The sequence below is a fragment of the Heterodontus francisci genome, chromosome 45 (assembly GCF_036365525.1).
Source record: "Heterodontus francisci isolate sHetFra1 chromosome 45, sHetFra1.hap1, whole genome shotgun sequence".
Lineage (NCBI taxonomy): Eukaryota > Metazoa > Chordata > Chondrichthyes > Heterodontiformes > Heterodontidae > Heterodontus > Heterodontus francisci.
In genome coordinates this window covers 14,283,796-14,302,194 of record NC_090415.1, presented here as the reverse complement: position 1 = coordinate 14,302,194, position 18,399 = coordinate 14,283,796, and the positions used below count along the sequence as shown (strand labels likewise).

At 44.0% G+C, this 18,399-nt stretch overlaps 2 long non-coding RNA genes across 9 annotated transcripts in view; one reads left to right on the top strand and one right to left on the bottom strand.

Moving 5' to 3' along the window:
* The window catches only part of LOC137356446 (uncharacterized), a 28,659-nt gene extending 12,876 nt beyond the window's left edge, over positions 1-15,783 (top strand). For 2 of the 3 annotated variants that reach the window (XR_010971049.1, XR_010971048.1), the window contains one exon: positions 11,262-15,783. This is a non-coding gene — a long non-coding RNA (uncharacterized lncRNA). The remainder of the gene's footprint in view (positions 1-11,261) is intronic. The other variant, XR_010971050.1, reaches the window with a different exon arrangement.
* The window catches only part of LOC137356447 (uncharacterized), a 39,671-nt gene that overhangs the window by 11,103 nt on the left and 10,169 nt on the right, over positions 1-18,399 (bottom strand). For 3 of the 6 annotated variants that reach the window (XR_010971055.1, XR_010971056.1, XR_010971052.1), the window contains exons 3-5: positions 15,137-15,390; positions 14,952-15,015; positions 14,346-14,425 (exon numbers count right to left, since the gene is read on the bottom strand). This is a non-coding gene — a long non-coding RNA (uncharacterized lncRNA). Of the gene's footprint in view, positions 1-8,987; positions 9,060-14,341; positions 14,426-14,951; positions 15,016-15,136; positions 15,391-18,399 lie in introns of all 6 variants that reach the window. The other 3 variants (XR_010971053.1, XR_010971054.1, XR_010971057.1) reach the window with 2 other exon arrangements.

The following is an 18,399-nucleotide window of genomic DNA, read 5'->3' as shown; positions in this document are numbered from 1 at the left end:
GAAAGATGGCTGACAAACAGGATGCAGGGAGCTTTACTCAGATTACACCTATTTCAGGCACCAGGCAACAGTCAGAGCTGGACTCTGTCCTATTCTGTTAACTGCCCAGGCCTTGAAGACGAAGATCAATTGTTGTACAGCCCATGCGCCGGTAGGTATGTGCCAGGAAATAATCTAGAACTGGTAGTCACATGGGAGTTGCAGATATAAACCAGGCCGGCCAATTCCATTCAAGAACTAGGTCAGAGTTTGTGTTGTGTCTGGATGCTGGTAACTTACTATATAACCATTCTACTCATCTAGAATGCAAAACTTGACTGCTCCGCTACTGTAGTGTGGTCAGACAATAGCAATTTTCTATCTCCGTTGCTGCTGTCCATATATATACATATATATATATATATATATTCTTTTTCTTTTGGGCCTCCTTATCTCGAGAGACAATGGATACGCGCCTGGAGGTGGTCAGTGGTTTGTGAAGCAGCGCCTGGAGTGGCTATAAAGGCCAATTCTGGAGTGACAGGCTCTTCCACAGGTGCTGCAGAGAAATTTGTTTGTTGGGGCTGTTGCACAGTTGGCTCTCCCCTTGCGCCTCTGTCTTTTTTCCTGCCAACTACTAAGTCTCTTCGACTCGCCACAATTTAGCCCTGTCTTTATGGCTGCCCGCCAGCTCTGGCGAATGCTGGCAACTGACTCCCACGACTTGTGATCAATGTCACACGATTTCATGTCGCGTTTGCAGACGTCTTTATAACGGAGACATGGACATATATATATATATTATATATATATATATATATAATGTACACACACATTAATTGTACTTATACTGACATATTCTGCTCCGCACCTGTCCTTATCTTATACCAAATGCTGTTTTTTTTTGATATTCTCAGAGCAAAAAAAAAACTTTGAGGAGAATAAATGGGAGAATTCCTCCTCCCAAGCCACAAGGAACTGTGCAACCAGCTCCTCACACACAGTCGGCACATCATTCTTCACAAAGTAGACAGACACAGACCTCATATCACATCTACTGTCACATGCAAGATGCAGTCAGACCCACAGTGTTTGTAGTGTACATTCATGATTTAGACGTGAATATAGGAGGTATGATCAGTAAGTTCGCAGGTGACATGAAAATTGGTGCTGTTGTAAATAATGAGGAGGAAAGCCTTCAATTACAGGACAATATAGATAGGCTGGTAAGATGGGCAGAGCTGTGGAAAATGGAATTCAGTCCTGAGAAGTGTGAGGTGATGCATTTTGGGAGGAGTAACAAGGCAAGGGAATGTTCAAAGGATGGTAGGACCCTAGGAAGTACAGTGGGTCAGAGGGACCTTGGTGTACTTGTCCACAGATCACTGAAGGCAGCAGCACAGGTAGATAAGGTGGTTAGGAAGGAATATGGGATACTTGCCTTTATTAGCCGAGGTGTAGAATCTAAGAGCAGGGAGGTTATGATGGAGCTGTATAAAATGCTAGTTAGGCCACAGCTGGAGTACTGTGTACAGTTCTGGTCACCACACTAGAGGAAGGATGTGATTGCACTGGAGAGGGTGCAGAGGAGATTCACCAGGTTGTTGCCTGGGCTGGAGCATTTCAGCTTTGAAGAGAGACTGAAAAGGCTGGAGTTGTTTTCCTTAGAGCAGAGAAGGCGGAGGGGAGAAAAGATTGAAGTATACAAAATTTGGCAGGGCATTGATAGGTTAGATAGGAAGACACATTGTCCCTTAACGGAGGGGTCAATAGCCAGGGGGCAAAGATTTCAGGTAAGGTGCAGGAGGTTTAGAGGGGATTTGAGGAAATTTTTTTTCACCCAGAGTCATAGAGTCATACAGCATAGAAACAGGCCCTTCGGCCCACTGCGTCCATGCTGACCATAATGCCTATCTATACTAATCCCACCTGTCTGCATTAATTCCATATCCCTCCATGCCTTGCTCATTCAACTAGCTGTCCAGATGCCTCTTAAATGTTGCTACTGTTCCTGCCTCCACCACCTCCTCAGGCAGCTCATTCCAGTTACCCACTATTCTTTGTGTGAAAAATTTACCCCTTTGATCCCCTTTAAACCTCTTCCCTCTCATCTTAAATCTATGCCCTCTCGTTTTAGTCACCCCTACCGTGGGAAACAGACTCTGTCTAATTACCCTATCAATGCCTCTCATAATTTTATATACCTCTATCATGTCCCCTCTCAGTCTCCTTGGCTCCAGGGAAAACAGACCCAACCTATCCAATCCCTCTTTATAACTCGAGCCCTCCAAACCAGGCAACATCCTTGTGAATCTTTTCTGCACCCTCTCTAGCTTAATCACATCTTTCCTGTACTGTTTCAACCAGAACTGCACACAGTACTCCAAATGTGGCCTAACCAACGTTATGTCCAACTGTGACATGACGTCCCAACTCTTGTACTCAATGCCTTGGCTGAGGAAGGCAAGCATGCCATACACCTTCTTCACCACCCTGTCTACCTGTGTTGCAACTTTCAGGGAACTATGTACTTGCACCCCAAGATCTCTCTGCTCAACAACAGTCCCCAGGACCCTGCCATTCACTGTACATGTCCTGCCCTGGTTTAACTTCCCAAAATGCATCACTTCACACTTGTCTGCGTTAAATTCCATTTGCCACTCCCTTGCCCACTTTCCCAGTTGATCCATATCCTGTTGTAACCTGAGACAACCTTTTTCACTGTCCACTATATCACCAATTTTGGTGTCACCTGCAAACTTACCAATCATGCCCCTTACATTCACATCCAACTCATTAATATATATGACAGAGGGTGGCTGAAATCTGGAACACACTACCTGAAGAGGTGGTAGAGGCAGGAACCCTCACAACATTTAACAAGTATTTAGATGAACTCTTGAAATGCCATAACATACAAGGCTATGGGCCATGTGCTGGAAAATGGGATTAGAATAGGTAGATGCTTGATAGCCGGCACAGACATGATGGGCCGAAGGGCCTCTTTCTGTGCTGTATAATTCTGTGACTCTATGACTCTAGCACATTAAGAATGAATCTTTAAATTGCACACCATCCCATAAACTGTTATTGAGAATTAAAACACACCCCAAAGATTGGGAAACAGAATGAATCCCACATTCACAAACACTCCGAGAATCTGAATGAAAATGAATAAATCCCACTTTGACATAAATCACCAGAGACCAAGTAATACAGAATGATTTCCATTCATATACAGATACTGAATTTATCTCACGCTTACATACAGTACCAGTGAGTGTCAGATTCAGAATGAAATCCTAGTTCACATAGAGTATCAGAGTGAAAGGTTCAGAATGTTTTTGGGCCTTATATATGGTGCCGATGTCTGACAGCAACAATATTAGTCTCAGAATCAAACAAAATACCAGCACCATAGAAGATACTGAGAAATACTCTAAGGCTGACACAATTTGAATTAAACATACACTCAAACACAATATTAGAGAGTGAAAGATGTACAATCAGTCACAAATTCACATACCATACCACAGGCCAATAGATGGACAATGAATGCAATGCTCACATATAATACCAGAGACTGACAGATACAGAATTAATTCCAAGCTCTCACACAACACCAGAGACTGACAATTGCAGCATACATGCCAAACTCAGATACAGTATCAGAGGGTTATAGATACATAATTAATTTCAGGGACGTAAGTTACCAGAGACTGGCATACATAAAATAAATCACACACTCACTTAAAGTGCACACATAAAGTGAAACTCAGAACGAGTCTCACACTCACGTTCAATACCTGCGATGAGAGCTTCGTTCATTTAAGGCCTCAGACAGAGGTCAGAGTGGGATCCAGAAATTAACTGCCCAATGACACTTTGAATTAGTCTTTACAACTTTTATGAAGGGACTAGATAAGAGTGTGAGGAGGAACTTTAGAACGTTTTCAAGTGAAATGAAACTTGGAAACTAGTGCAAGTAAAATAATAGATTGCAGTCTATAGAATGACATAGACCAGATGGAAAATGGCCAGAGGCATAGCAGATGGAGTTTAATGCCGGGAAGTGTGAAAGTAATGCAGTTTGGGAGGACAGTTTTTTTTTTCGTTCATGGGATGTTCATTTGTTGCCCATCCCTAACTGCCCTTGAACTGATTGGTTTGCTGGGCTATTTCAGAGGCCAATGTTGCCGCATGTTGGCCAAACCAAGTGAGGCTGGCAGACTTTAGTGAACCAGATGGGTTTTTACAACGATCAACAATAGTAGCTATTCGACTAGTTTTTAATTCCAGATTTATTAACTGAGTTAAAATTTCACCATCTGCCATGGTGGGATTCGAGCCCAGAGCAAACACAAACACTAGGGCTACGGGCCAAGTGCAGGAATATGGGATTAGAATAGTTGTGGGCCTGCTTCTGTGCTGTATAACTCTCTGACTCTGTGACTACGCTACAGCCTCCCTTCAACAGATATGGAAAGACAATATGTTATTAGTGACACGATGTTCAAAAGTGTACGTGAACAGAGAGACCTTAGTGTCTATTAACCTAAAGCCTGAAAGGTTATAGGCAAGAGATGAGTTGGTTCAAAGAACAAATGTGTTACTTGGTTTATAAATAGAGAAAAAAGGGATAAAAAAGCAAATAATTAATACTCAAAATTTACAAATCACTGGTTAGGCCTCAGCTGGAGTAGTGTAGACAATTCTGAGCACCAGAAGTCTGGAAATATGCATGGGCTTAAAAAGGCAATAGTAGATGTATATGTGGAGTTTAAAAGCGATGAGGGACTTCAGTTATGAGGAGAGGTTGGAAAAGTTAGGAATGTTGGAGCAGAGAAGGTTACAAAGCGACCTCATAGAGGTTTTAAGATGATAGGATTTTGGTAGAGTAGGTAGGGGAAATGATTTATTCTGGAGAGTGGGTCCATAACTGGATGTCATTGATTCTAAATCTTTGAAAACATAGAGAAGGGAGGTAAGGAGAAATTGTATCTCATGTTACAATGTGCAATACTGTATTACAAAAGTTGGTAGCAGCTGATTCCATAAATAATTTTCTAAAAGAGTGAAGAGAAACATATAGATGGGAAACCTACAAGGTTATGGACTAAAGGGAATTCTCCATTAGAGGCGCAGGCAGGAAAGTGGAGTTAAGGCCACAATCAAATCAGCCATGATCTTATTAAATGGCGGTGCAGATTCGAGGGGCCAGATGACCTACTCCTACACTAATTTCTTATGTTATGTTAAATTGATAGTCCTCCAGCAGCAGTTGATGGTTATCTCGGTGTGCGTCCCTGGGAACAGCCCATAGAGCACAGACTCCTGTGTTACAGAGCTGCTTGGGATGAACCTCGACTAAAACCACTGCATCTCTTTCCACACCAGCTTTGCAAAGACACATTCCAGAAGGAGGTGGGCAACCGTCTCTTCCCCACCACAACCACTTCTAGGGCATTGTGCGGAAGGAGTGAGACGTCGGGCATGCAGGAAGAATCTGACGGGGAGGGGTCTTCTCACCACCAGCCAAGCTACATCTTGGTGCTTGTTTGAAAGGTCTGGTGATGAGGCTTTCCGCCAAATGACATTGGCAGTCTGCTCGGGGAACCATTTGACAGGATCCACCATCTCCTTTTCCCGTAGGGCCTTGAGGACATTCCGTGCAGACCACTGCTGGATGGATTGGTGGTCAATGGTGTTTTTCCACAGAAACATTTCCACGAAGGATAGGTGGTACGGCACAGTCCAACTGGATGGAGCGTTCCATGGCAATGTGACCAGGCCCATCCTTCACAACACCGGGGACAGATAGAACCTCAGCACGTAGTGACACTTGGAGTTTGCGTACTGGAGGTCTACACACAGCTTGATGCAGCCGCATACGAAGGTAGTCATCAGGATGAGGGCGATATAGGGTACATTTATCCCGCTCTTATCCAGAGGTTTGAACATCGTGTCCCTCCGGACCCGGTCCATTTTGAATCCCCAGATGAAGCGGAAAATGGCTTGGGTGACTGCCACAGTGCAGGAGTGGGGTATGGGCCAGACCTGCACCACGTACAGCAACAATGTGAGCGCCTCGCACCTGATGACCAGGTTCTTACCCACAATGGAGAGACATCACTGATCCCACATGCTCAGCTTTTGTTGTACCCTGGTTACTCGCTCCTTCTCTAATACTGTTGCAGGCAGTGAGTTCCAGACCCACCACCACCCTTTGGGAGAGAACAGCTTTTCCTCATCTCCGCTCTACTTTTTCTATATCCACTTTAAATCTATGCTACCTAGTCGCTAACCTCTCTGCTAAGAAATTGGCCCTTCCCATCCACTCTGTCCAGGCCCCTCACAACTTTGTACATCTCAATCAAATCTGCCCTCTGCCTCCTGTGTTCCAAGGAGAATAACTCCAACCTAGACAATCTTTCCTTGTAGCTGCATTTTTCCAGTCCCAGCCACATCTTCGTAAATTTCCTCAGTATCCTCTCTGGTGCATTTACATCCTTTCCGTAATGAGGTGACCAGAACTGCACACAGTACCCAAGTTGTGGCCTAACTAATTATTCATACAGTTCCGACATAACCCCCCTGCTCTTATATTCCGTACCTCAGACCACCTATGCATTTTTATCCATCATCAGAACTTAGCAGTTCTGAATAGTTCAGAAATAGGAGGAAGCAGACAGGGGCAAATGTGAGACTGTCTCAGACGGATTTTTGTTATATGTGTTTAAATGAGGGTAGCAAGGTAAATAAGCTCGATGAGCTGCAGTTATATGTCGCCATACAGCTAAAATAGAAACCTGGCAGAAAGAAGGGGAGGAATGGGAACATAATATTATTGGCTACAAGGCATTCTGGAAAGCAAAACCGGAAAGTGGGGGAGGGGAAAGCTTTCATGCAATGTGCTCAAATCGTTGAAGTCTGTAAGGTAGGTTGAGAAAGCAGTTAAGAAAGCATATGAGATTCCAAGATTTACAAATAGGGACTTAGTGTATAAAAAACATGAAGGTTATGTTAAACCTGTATAAAATACTGTTTCGGCCTCAACTGGGGTATTGTGTCCAGTTCTGGGTGCCACACATTCAGAAGGATGTTATTGCATTAGAGAGGGTGCAGAAGATTCACGAGAATGGTTCCAGGGATGAGGAACTTCAGTTGTGTGGATAGGTTGGGGAAAATAGGAACATAGTACTTAGATACAGGAGTAGGCTATTCAGCTCTTCAAGCCTGCTCCGCCATTCAATAAGATCATGGCTAATCTGGCTGTGGTCTCAACTCCACTTTCCTGTCTGCGCCCCATAACCCTTGGCTCCCTTGTCTATAAAATATCGATCCAACTCAGTCTTCAATAAATTGCTTCCTGGGGAAGAGAATTCCACAGACAAATGACTCATATCTGTCTTAAAAGGAAGACCTCTTATTCTTAAATTGCATCCCCTCATTCTAGTCTCCCCCACAAGAGGAAACATCTTGCTGGTATGCACGCTGTCAAGTCCCCTCAGGATCATTTATGTTTCAATAAGATCACCTCTAATTCTTCTAAAATCCAACGGGTATAGACTCAACCTGTTCAACCTTTCTTCATAAGATAAGTCATGCATCCCCATAACTAGTCAAGTTAACCTTCTCTGAACTGCTTCAAACACAATATATCATTTTCTTTCAAATAAGGAGACCAAAACTGCACTCAGGACTCCAGATGTGGTCTCACCAAGGTCCTGTACAGCTGCAGTAAAGCGTCCCTACTTTTATATTCGATTTCCCTTGCAATAACTGTCAAGATTCTATTTGTCTTCTTAATCAGTTGTTGTACCTGCATACTAACTTGTGATTCATGTAGCAGATCCCTCTGTATCAACGAGTTCTGCAATCTCACGCCATTTTAATAGTTTATGCCTTTTTCCATACAGACCCAGAGCAGAGAATATTAAGAGAAGATTTGATTGAGGTTTTCAAAATCATGAGGGGCTGAGTAGAGTAGATATGGAGGAACTGTTCCCATTGGCACTTTTTTAATTCATTCATGGGACGTGGGTCAGCATTTATTGCCCATCCCTGATTGCCATTGAGTAGGTGGTGGTGAGCTGCAGTTCAAGTCGGGCCGGTACACCAACAGTGCTGTTAGGAAGGAAGTTCCAGGTTTTTGACCCAGCGGCAGTGAAGGAACAGGGATATAGTTCCACGTGAGGATTGTGTGTAGTTTGGAGGGGAACTTGCAGGTAATGGTGCTCCCATGCATCTGCTGCCCTTGTCCTTCTAAGTGTAGAGGTCGTGGGTTTGGAAGGTGCTGTCGAAGGAGCCTTGGTGAGTTGCTGCAGTGCATCTTGTAGATGGTACACACTGCTGCCACTGAGTGCCGGTAGTGGAGGGAGTGAATGTTGAAGGTGGGGGATGGAGTACCAGTTAAGTGGGCTGCTTTGGTCCTGGATGGCGTCAAGCTTCTTGAGTGTTGTTGGAGCTGCACCCATCCAGGCAAGTGGAGAGTATTCCATCACACTCCTGACTTTTGCCTTGTGGATGGTGGACTGGCATTGGGGAGACAAGAACTGAGTTACGTGCTGCAGAGTTCCTAGCCTCTGACCTGCTATTATAGCCACAGTATTTATGTGGCTGGTCCACTTCAGTTTATGGTCAATGGTAACCCCCAGGATGTTGATGGAGGGGGAAATCAGCGATCGCTGAAGTATCCAGAAGCAGAGGACACTGATTTATGATAATTGGCAAATAAGCAACAGTGACATGAGGAAAAATGTTTTTGTTACACAGCGAATGGTTCAGATTTGGAATACCCTGCCTGAGAGTGCGGTGGAGGCAGGTTCAATCGTGGGCTTCAGAATAGAACAGAATCAAGTTTGTTAGACATGATATCCCCCTGACAAAGCCTTGCTGACTATCCCTGATTAATCCCTGCCTCTCCAAGTGGAGATTAATCCTGTTCCTCAGAATTTTTTCCAATAGTTTTCCAACCACTGATGTTAGACTCACTGGCCTGTAATTACCTGGTTTATCCCTGCTACACTTCTTGAATAATGGTACCACATTCGCTGTCCTCCAGTCCTCTGGCAGCTCTTCTGTGGACGGAGAGGATTGGAAAATTTGGAAAGGCATGACTGATAACTTCTGATTGATTATTTTTACAAACATTGAGCTGAAATATATTCTAGTACAGGATTTGAATGGGGCTTTATTCCTGTACATCACAGGCAGTTTGAAAGTGACCAGATTATCAACCCAAATTTAAACCTAATTTTAAAAACAAATCGGCAAGTGGTGATGAAAATGCGGAATCAGAAAGAGATTATTTACATATGAACATACACACAATCATTTGAATTCGAAGCAGGAATAGGCTATTTGGCTGATAAGATCTAGCAGGGTCTTGACAGGGTGTGTGCTGAGAGGATGCATCACCTTAAGAGAGAGACTAGAACCAGCCTTTCACCACAAGATAACCCAATCACCCCAGGAATCAGTCGAGTGAAACTTCTCTGAACTGCTTCTAATGCAATGTTATGCTTTTTTCAGTAAGGAGACAAACACTGTTCATGTACTACACATGCCATCTCACCAACACTTTGTACAACTGTATCAAATCTTCCTTACTTTAATAGTCCATTCCCCTTGCAATAAATGGCAACATTCGATTTGCTTCCCTAATCACTTACTGTACATGTATACTAACGTTTTATGATTCATTTACCTGGGCACCCAACCCTGTTCTGCAATATTTCTCCATATAAATAATACACTGCTTTTCTGTTCTTCCTACCAAAGTGTACATGTTCACATTTTCCCACATTATGCTCCTATGGCCAACATTTTGCCCATTCATTTAAACTATCGAAATCCCTTTGCAGATTCCTTATATACTCCTCACAACTTACTCTACCTATCCTTGTGTCATCAGCAACTGTAAATAGGTGAGGTCCCAGCACAGAATCCTGTAGCACTCCACTAGTTACAGCTTGCCAACCCAAAAATGACATATTTATCCCTACTCTCTGCTTCTGGTTAGTTAACCAATTATCTTCCAATGCTAAAATGTTACCCCCTACCCCATGATCTCTTAATTTGTGCCATAAGCTTTGATGTGACACTTTACAAAATGACTTTTGGAATGCTAAGTACACTACATCTACAGGTTCCCCTTTATTCACTTTGTTAGCTACATCCTCAACAAACTCTAATGATCAAGTTAAACATGATTTCCCTTTCACAAAGTCAAGTTGACTCTGCCTGATTGCTTTAATATTTTCTAGGTGTACTGCTGTAATCTCTTCATTAATAGATTCCAACATTATCACTAGAACAGAAGTTAGGCTAACGACACTGGAGTTTTGGGGCAGTATTCTATTTATTCACTTAATGCACTTGCGTGTTTGTGTATGTGTGTATGTATGTGTGCACCCTTCCCCCCAACCCCCACCAGGAGCTGATATGCCATCACCTCCTGCTCCCAACCTCTCATCTGTTCCTATTTGTAACATTTAGTCAAAGTTGCTAAAAACAAATCTTAGTTTCCTGCTGATTTCCAGCTGATTAATTGGCAATAAGTATGACATTTTTTCTGTTTAGTAACGGACACAGTCTACAGCTAATACTCATTGAGGCTACTTTGTGTGTGTGTGTGTGTGTGTGTGTGTGTGTGTGGGTGGGTGGGGAGGGGGGGGCGCGGATGGGGAGGGTGACAGAGAGAGAGAAAGATTCATTAAGTGTTAATCAGTCAGTCCCTTGTCATTTATTTATTCTACGTCTGTGTTAATCTGTGTCAAACTGGGAATATTTTGATATTTTGCAATCTGTATTCCTATATGTCATTGTGGCATTAATTTTAAAGTCTGTCGGTCTCAGGTGCTGTATAAGAGTGTGTGAATGATTAGGTAACTGTCAGTCTCCAATAATGTGCGTGAGTTCAATGAATGCTGTAGCTCAAAGCCTCTGATGCCCCCAGATGCTGGGGAGGTGGTGGTGTCGTGGTATTGTCACTGGATTACTAACCCAGAGACCCAGGGTATTTCTCAATGGACATGGGTTCGAATCCCACAAGAGAAGGTGGAATTTGAATTAAATTAATAAATCTGGAATTCTAAAAAAAAAAGCAAGTCTAATGATGGCCATGAAACCATTGTCGATTATTGTAAAAACCCAATATTTTTCTAATATTTGTCAGTTCCGAAGAAGGGTCACTGACCCGAAACGTTAACTCTGCTTCTCTTTCCACAGATGCTGCCAGACCTGCTGAGTGATTCCAGCATTTCTTGTTTTTGTTTCAGATTTCCAGCATCCGCAGTATTTTGCTTTTACTGTAAAAACCCATCTGGTTCACTAATGTCCTTTCGGGAAGAAAATCTGCTGTCTTATCCTGGTCTGGCCTAGATGTGACACAATCCACAGCAATGTTGTTGACTCTTAAATGCCCTCTAAAATGGCTAAGCAAGCCACTCCATTTCATCTAACAGCTATAAAGTCATTAAAACAGAATGAAACTGGCGTTGACCTAGGTACCGGAAATCACACTGATGAGTGGCAAGTAACATTCATGCCACACAAGTGCCAGGCAATGAATATTTCCAACAAGAGAGAATCTAACCATCACCCCTGGGCATTCACTGGCATTATTTTTTTTTTAGTTTTTAGAGACACAGCACTGAAACAGGCCCTTCGGCCCACCGAGTCTGTGCTGACCATCAACCACCCATTTTATACTAATCCTACACTAATTCCATATTCCTACTGCATCCCCACCCGTCCCCATATTTCCCTACCACCTACCTACACTAGGGGGAATTGCTAATGGCCAATTTACCTATCAACCTGCAAGTCTTTGGCATGTGGGAGGAAACCGGAGCACCCGGAGGAAACCCACGCAGACACAGGGAGAACTTGCAAACTCCACACAGGCAGTACCTGGAATTGAATCCGGGTCACTGAATTCCCCACTATTAATATCCTAGGGGTTACCATTGACCAGAAACTGAACTGGAGTAGCCATATAAATACCGTGGCTATGAGAGCTGGTGAGTGGCTTTGAATCATGTGGTGAGTAACTCACCTCCTGACTCCCCAAAGCCTGTTCACCATCTACAAGTCAGCAGTGTGATGCAATACTCTCTACTTCCCTAGATGGGTGCAGCTCCCTCAACACTCAAGAAGCTCGACACCATCCAGGACAAAAGCAGCCCGCTTGATTGGCACCCCACTCACTACCTCCACCATCGACGCACAGTGGCAGCAGTGTGTACCTTCTACAAGATGCTCTGCAGCAATGCACCAAGGTTCCTTAGACAGCACCTTCCAAACCCAGGACCTCTGTCAACTAGAAGGACAAGAGCAACAAATGCAATGCGAACACCACCTGCAAGTTCCCCAAGTCACACACCATCCTGACTTGGAACTACATTGCTGTTCCTTCACTGACTGTTGCTGTGTCAAAATCCTGGAACTGCCTTCATAACAGCACTGTGGGTGTACCTACCACACATGGACTGCAGCGGTTCAAGAAGTCAGCTCACCACCAACCTTCTCAAGGGCAATTAGGGATGGGCAATAAATGCTGGCTGAGCCAGGATGCCCAAATCCCATCAATGAATATAAAAACAAAAAAAAGTTCACTGTGAAATTGAATCTATGCGTGTCCACAAAGTACTGTATGAATGTCTGGACATCAAATTCCAATCATTAGTCTCTGCTATTGTCTGTGAATATGCCATTCATATTGTAATTGTCAACCTATGGGAGGATATGTCAATATGAGATTTATTCTCCAACTGTCAGCGTCTGCTGAGTGAGAGTGTGGGACTTTTTTCTGCATCTGGCAGTCTCTAATATTATGGTGTGAAACTTTTAACTGTTACTTTCCAGAGAGACCATGGTTACTCATACAAGAATACAGAAATTTAGCATGCAGGTTCACCAACAGTGAGGAAGGTCCACTGCATTTTCACCTTTACAGCAAGAGAATTGGAGTACTGGTTTAGGAAAGTCTTGCTGCCGTTGTACAAGGCTTGGGTGAGACCACACATGTGCACAGTTTTGTCTCCATATTTTGGAATGTTATAGTTGTACTGAAACAGGCACAGCATTTCCTCTGGGGGAATCTCGAACACAGGAGCACAGGATCAGGATATGTGGCCAATCGTTTAGAACTGAAATGAGGAGAAATTTCTTCACTCAGTACATTGTGACAGTTTGGAATCGTCTAGAGGGATACAGGTGCTCCCTGGTTGAGTATATTTAAGGCTAACATTGAAAGATCTTTGGTCTCTCAAGAGATATGGGGTGTGGGAAGAAAAGTCAAGTTAAGACAGCGGATCAGTCTCGATTGTGTTGAATGGTGGAGCAGGCTTGAGGGGCTATATGATCTACTCTTGCTCTTATGTCTTACGTTATGGTACTGTACCAGAGTGATTTTCTCCCACATGCCAAAGACTTGCAGGTTGATAGGTAAATTGGCCATTATAAATTGCCCCTAGTATAGGTAGGTGGTAGGGAAATATAGAGACAGGTGGGGATGTGGTAGGAATATGGAATTAGTGTAGGATTAGTATAAATGGGTGGTTGATGGTTGGCACAGACTCGGTGGGCCGAAGGGCCTGTTTCAGTGCTGTATCTCTAAAAAAAAATGTATCTCAGTTATGTTATTGAGATCTATTTGTTTCACACCGTACTTTATCATTATTTGCTTCCCTCACTTTTCATGTAAAATATGGATCACTTCACCTATTTTATGAAGTTGAGAGAGTGTTTTGGACCAGTATTTCGTCTGTAACTTTGAACACATCTGTGAATGATCATATATATTTCAAACTGATAAATGGTCTGGTCAGTAAGATCAGAGTCATTCAGTTTGTATTAATGGAATTGACAGTGCCTCTTTATTTCTGGCTCTTAGTTAGATTATTGGATTGGCACTTAATGTGTGCTGCAGTATGCATTAATTGACTTAATGCTGTAACTTTCCTTCTGACACTGCATGAGATCTTTGTACTGCATTGTAATCTGCCACTCAGTCTGCAGTCTGGGCTAAATTCTTAGGATTCATTCTGTACCTTTCAATGAGCTGTTCCATCTGTTAGTTAATTTGTAGCTAAAGCTGCACTCTTGCGAGATTGATACAGTGCCTTACAATCTGAAAGTGGGTGTGATTTTGAGCTGAGATTGATGTGCCAAACTTTCAGCAGTACTAAGTTGTGTGAATTGGAAAGAACTTCTATCCCTGCTGGTTTCTTTGACTGCTGGATTGAGAATGTGCCTCTGGAACTTGTGCTCAGTGTGAGTCTGACTACTTCTGATCTCTGTGACTGTGGAACTCATGGCCTGTCTGTGTCTCTGCACTGTGGCAGTAATACTGTACCTACTGTGTGTTAGAAGGTGTTTACCACAGTTCTCCTTGTGCTGAGGAATTACCACATTCACTCTGGTGCCTTCAAGTATTTTCCTACAGGAAGGAAGTAAATCAAAGATCAGGCGAAGTGCAAACAGAAAAGAGATTAATGTATTTTTTCAGTCAATCATCATTCCGAACAAATGCAAATATTAACCAACAATGTAAAATGTCAGTGTCTGATTCCATTTTTCTTTTTGTTTCAATGGTTTATTTTAGGCTGGTTTCAAATTTTAGAAAAAGAATCCTAGGATTTTTCCTCCTGTGTGTTTTCGCTTGGCCTCTTCATGGTCCATGATGCCAGCTGAGTTTGTTGGAAGGAGGTACCCAAACTAACGGGAAGGCAGTAGACTATTGCAGCACCCAGCTTCTGCCGACCAGCTGTTTCTTTTGGCGCTTTTCTAGAAATTTAGTGAGCTCCAGAAACAATCCAACATTTGCACTGCTTTCTAAATGGGACTAGCCGATAGAGCAGGGATATTTGTGCAGGTCAGTTTTCTATTTCCAGCTCCCATTGGACTAACTGTACAACGGAAACCAACAGCCACTGTTTAAAACAAGTTTCCTTGATATTTCTCACCTGGTGCGGCAAAGGTGTTGTTTGTTTAACTGCCCTTACTATCCGGCTTTGTTTTCACAAATCACTGTTGAAAAACAACAAACAGCGTGAAACAGGAGCTAAACCAGGAATATGCATTACAAATTTGAGGAGAGAAAATATCAAGGATTTTCAAGAGCAGCTTCTTCACTTTCTGACTCACTCACCCAGCCAACACAAAGCCCGAGAAAGGCTTCTCCCTTCCGCCGCTTGCTCCATGTTCCGGGACCAGTTCCTGATCCCTCTGAATCTGCCCCACCGTCAATGACGCTGAACTCACTCAGGGTCCCAAAGTGATGAGCTGCCAGAAGGAGACAGCTGTTTGCTCGCTTATTACGGGGCCGTAATATCTCAATTCCCTCTGTTTAAGAAAAAAACTTCTTCGCTAAAATAAGAGCAAAATACTGCCGATGCTGGAACTCTGAAATAAAAACAAGAAATACTGGAAATAGTCAGCAGGTCTGGCCAAATCTATGGAGAGAGAAGCAGAGTTAACGTTTCAGGTCAGTGACCCTTCTTCAGAACTGGCAAATATTAGAAATGTAAAAGGTTAGAAGCAAGTAAAGCGGGGGTGGGGCGAGAGATAACAAAGGATGTGGTGTAGATAGGACAAGGTCACAGAATAGCTGACCAGAAGGTCGTGGAGCAAAGACAGATAATGGTGTGTTGAAAGACAAAGCATTCGTGCAAATAAGGTGTTAACGGACTGAAAATGGAACAGCCACAAGTACAAACATGAAAAAAAAAGTGGGTAAGCAAACTGAACAAAGTAAGATGAAATAAAATAAAATAAACACAAAAAAAGGAAAAAGAAAATAACTAAAAATAAAAGTAAAATGGGGGGGGGGGGGGGGCCTGTCATGCTCTGAAATTATTGAACTCAATGCTCAGTCCGGCGGGCTGTATTGTGCCTAATCAGTCAATGAGATGCTGTTCCTCGAGCTTGCATTGATGTTCCCTGGAACACTGCAGCAATCCCAGGACAGAGATATGAGCATGAGAGCAGGGGGGAGTGTTGAAATGGGGAGCAACCAAAGCTCGGAGTCCTGCTTGCAGACTGAGCAGAGGTGTTCCACAAAGCGGTCACCCAGTCTGTGTTTGGTCTCCCCAATGGGATGGTGCAGTGATTAGCACCGCAGCCTCACAGCTCCAGCGACCTGGGTTCGGTTCTGGGTACTGCCTGTATGGAGTTTGCAAATTCTTCCTGTGACCATGTGGCTTTCCTCCCACAGCCAAAGACTTGCAGGTTGATAAGTAAAGTGACCATTGCAAATTGCCCCTAGTGTAGGTAGATTTTAGTTTAGTTTAGAGATACAGCACTGAAACAGGCCCTTCGGCCCACCGAGTCTGTGCCGACCATCAACCACCCATTTATACTCTTTTTTTTCTTTTTGGGCCTCCTTATCTCGAGAGACAATGGATACGCGCCTGGAGGTGGTCAGTGGTTTGTGAAGCAGCGCCTGGAGTGGCTATAAAGGCCAATTCTGGAGTGACAGGCTCTTCCACAGGTGCTGCAGAGAAATTTGTTTGTTGGGGCTGTTGCACAGTTGGCTCTCCCCTTGCGCCTCTGTCTTTTTTCCTGCCAACTACTAAGTCTCTTCGACTCGCCACAATTTAGCCCTGTCTTTATACTAATTTATACTAATCCTACACTAATCCCATATTCCTACCACATCCCCACCTGTCCCTATATTTCCCTACCACCTACCTATACTAGGGGCAATTTATAATGACCAATTTACCTATCAACCTGCAAGTCTTTGGCATGTGGGAGGAAACCGGAGCACCCGGAGGAAACCCACGCAGACACAGGGAGAACTTGCAAACTCCACACAGGCAGTACGCAGAATTGAACCCGGGTCGCTGGAGCTGTGAGGCTGCGGTGCTAACCACTGCGCCAGGAGAATTGTGGGGATGTGGTCGGAAACTTGGGATTAATGTAGGATTAGTATGAATGGGAAGTTGATGGTCGGCACAGACTCGTTGGGCGGAAGGGCCTGTTTCAGTGCTATATCTCTCTATGATTCTAATGTAGAGGAGACCACTGACTAAATAAATCTGCTCACTGACTAAGTGGCGTTCAACAGCCTTGCTGCCAGTGGGGAGGAGAGAGGGAGGGAGGTGGGTGCTGGGGGAGAGGGGGAGGTGGGTGATGGGGGAGAGGGGGAGTGCGTATGCGCTGTTCTGCTGACGAACAATCAGCGGTAGGGAAGGGGAGAGCAAGCGGCTGAAGCAGGGTACTGTTGAGCAGAATGGAGGCGGTGCTTGAGGGGTGAGGCAACGCAGGGACGCCATTGCGTGGTGACGTCGGCGCGCGGATTCACGCTGACAAATTTGGAAGGACTGATGACGTTAACAATCGCTGTGCATTCTCGGGCGACAAATCTGTCGTCAATATCGCCCGTGTCAGCTGTCCGAACACAGTCAAAAAAGAAAGGACTTGCAGCTCTTTAAAGAATGGCAGCAATTATTGACGCCCTTTGCTCTTGGTTGTCTGTGCGTCTGATTCAGATCTTGAAAGGACTGCTTGTGGTATCAGAGGAGTCCAGGAGCCTTCGTGAAGGCGACCGAAATACTTCTAATTGCAGCAGAACGGCGGACCAGCAGTCTCATGGTCGTTATGATCAGGAATGTAATGACAGCATGGAAGGTGGCAATTCGGCCCAACGAGTCCATGCTGACAATTAACCTGACATTGTGAACTGAGTTAATAATTGTGAGCTGCGGAATGGTGAATCCGTTTGTGGTGAACGACACAACACGAGTACTGCAATAATAGCAAAATACTGCGGATACTGGAAATCTGAAATAAAAAACAAGAAATGCTGGAATCACTCAGCAGGTCTGGCAGCATCTGCGGAAAGTGAAAGTTAACGTTTCGGGTCAGCGACCCTTCTTCGGAACACGAAGTTTTACAATGCGAGGACTTCCGGCCAGCAACAAAAAAAAAGTGAAATTTTGAAAATGAGGTTAGAGAATAACGAGGAACGAGCACCCATCCCGTGTCTTTTTTTTTTATCAACCGTACTTTGTCATTGGAAACAAATAAATTCATAAACTAGAGCCCATGCCTGTGCATTGATTATTAGCTGGATATATTAGCTGTTACCGACCTGCTTATATAACGTTTGTTATATTAAACCTCAGTGGGGAGCACTATTCGGCCGGATTATACATTTGGAGTTGGCCTGTTGGAGTTCAAGGTGGTCGGTAACGCGCGACAAACTAGGAAGTGGGGAATTTCCCCGCACACGATGGAGTTTTAAAGTACGTGTGATGCCGGGAACTGGTTCCACACCCGGAAGCCAGCCTGATTGACAAGCTTTACTTGCTGTCAGGCGAGGAACAGTTCGTTGGAGGCTGCAAGACAAGATAGGCCGACACACCCAGCGGGAGGCGGATGATTCCCTTTGAGGTTGGGGGGGTGGGG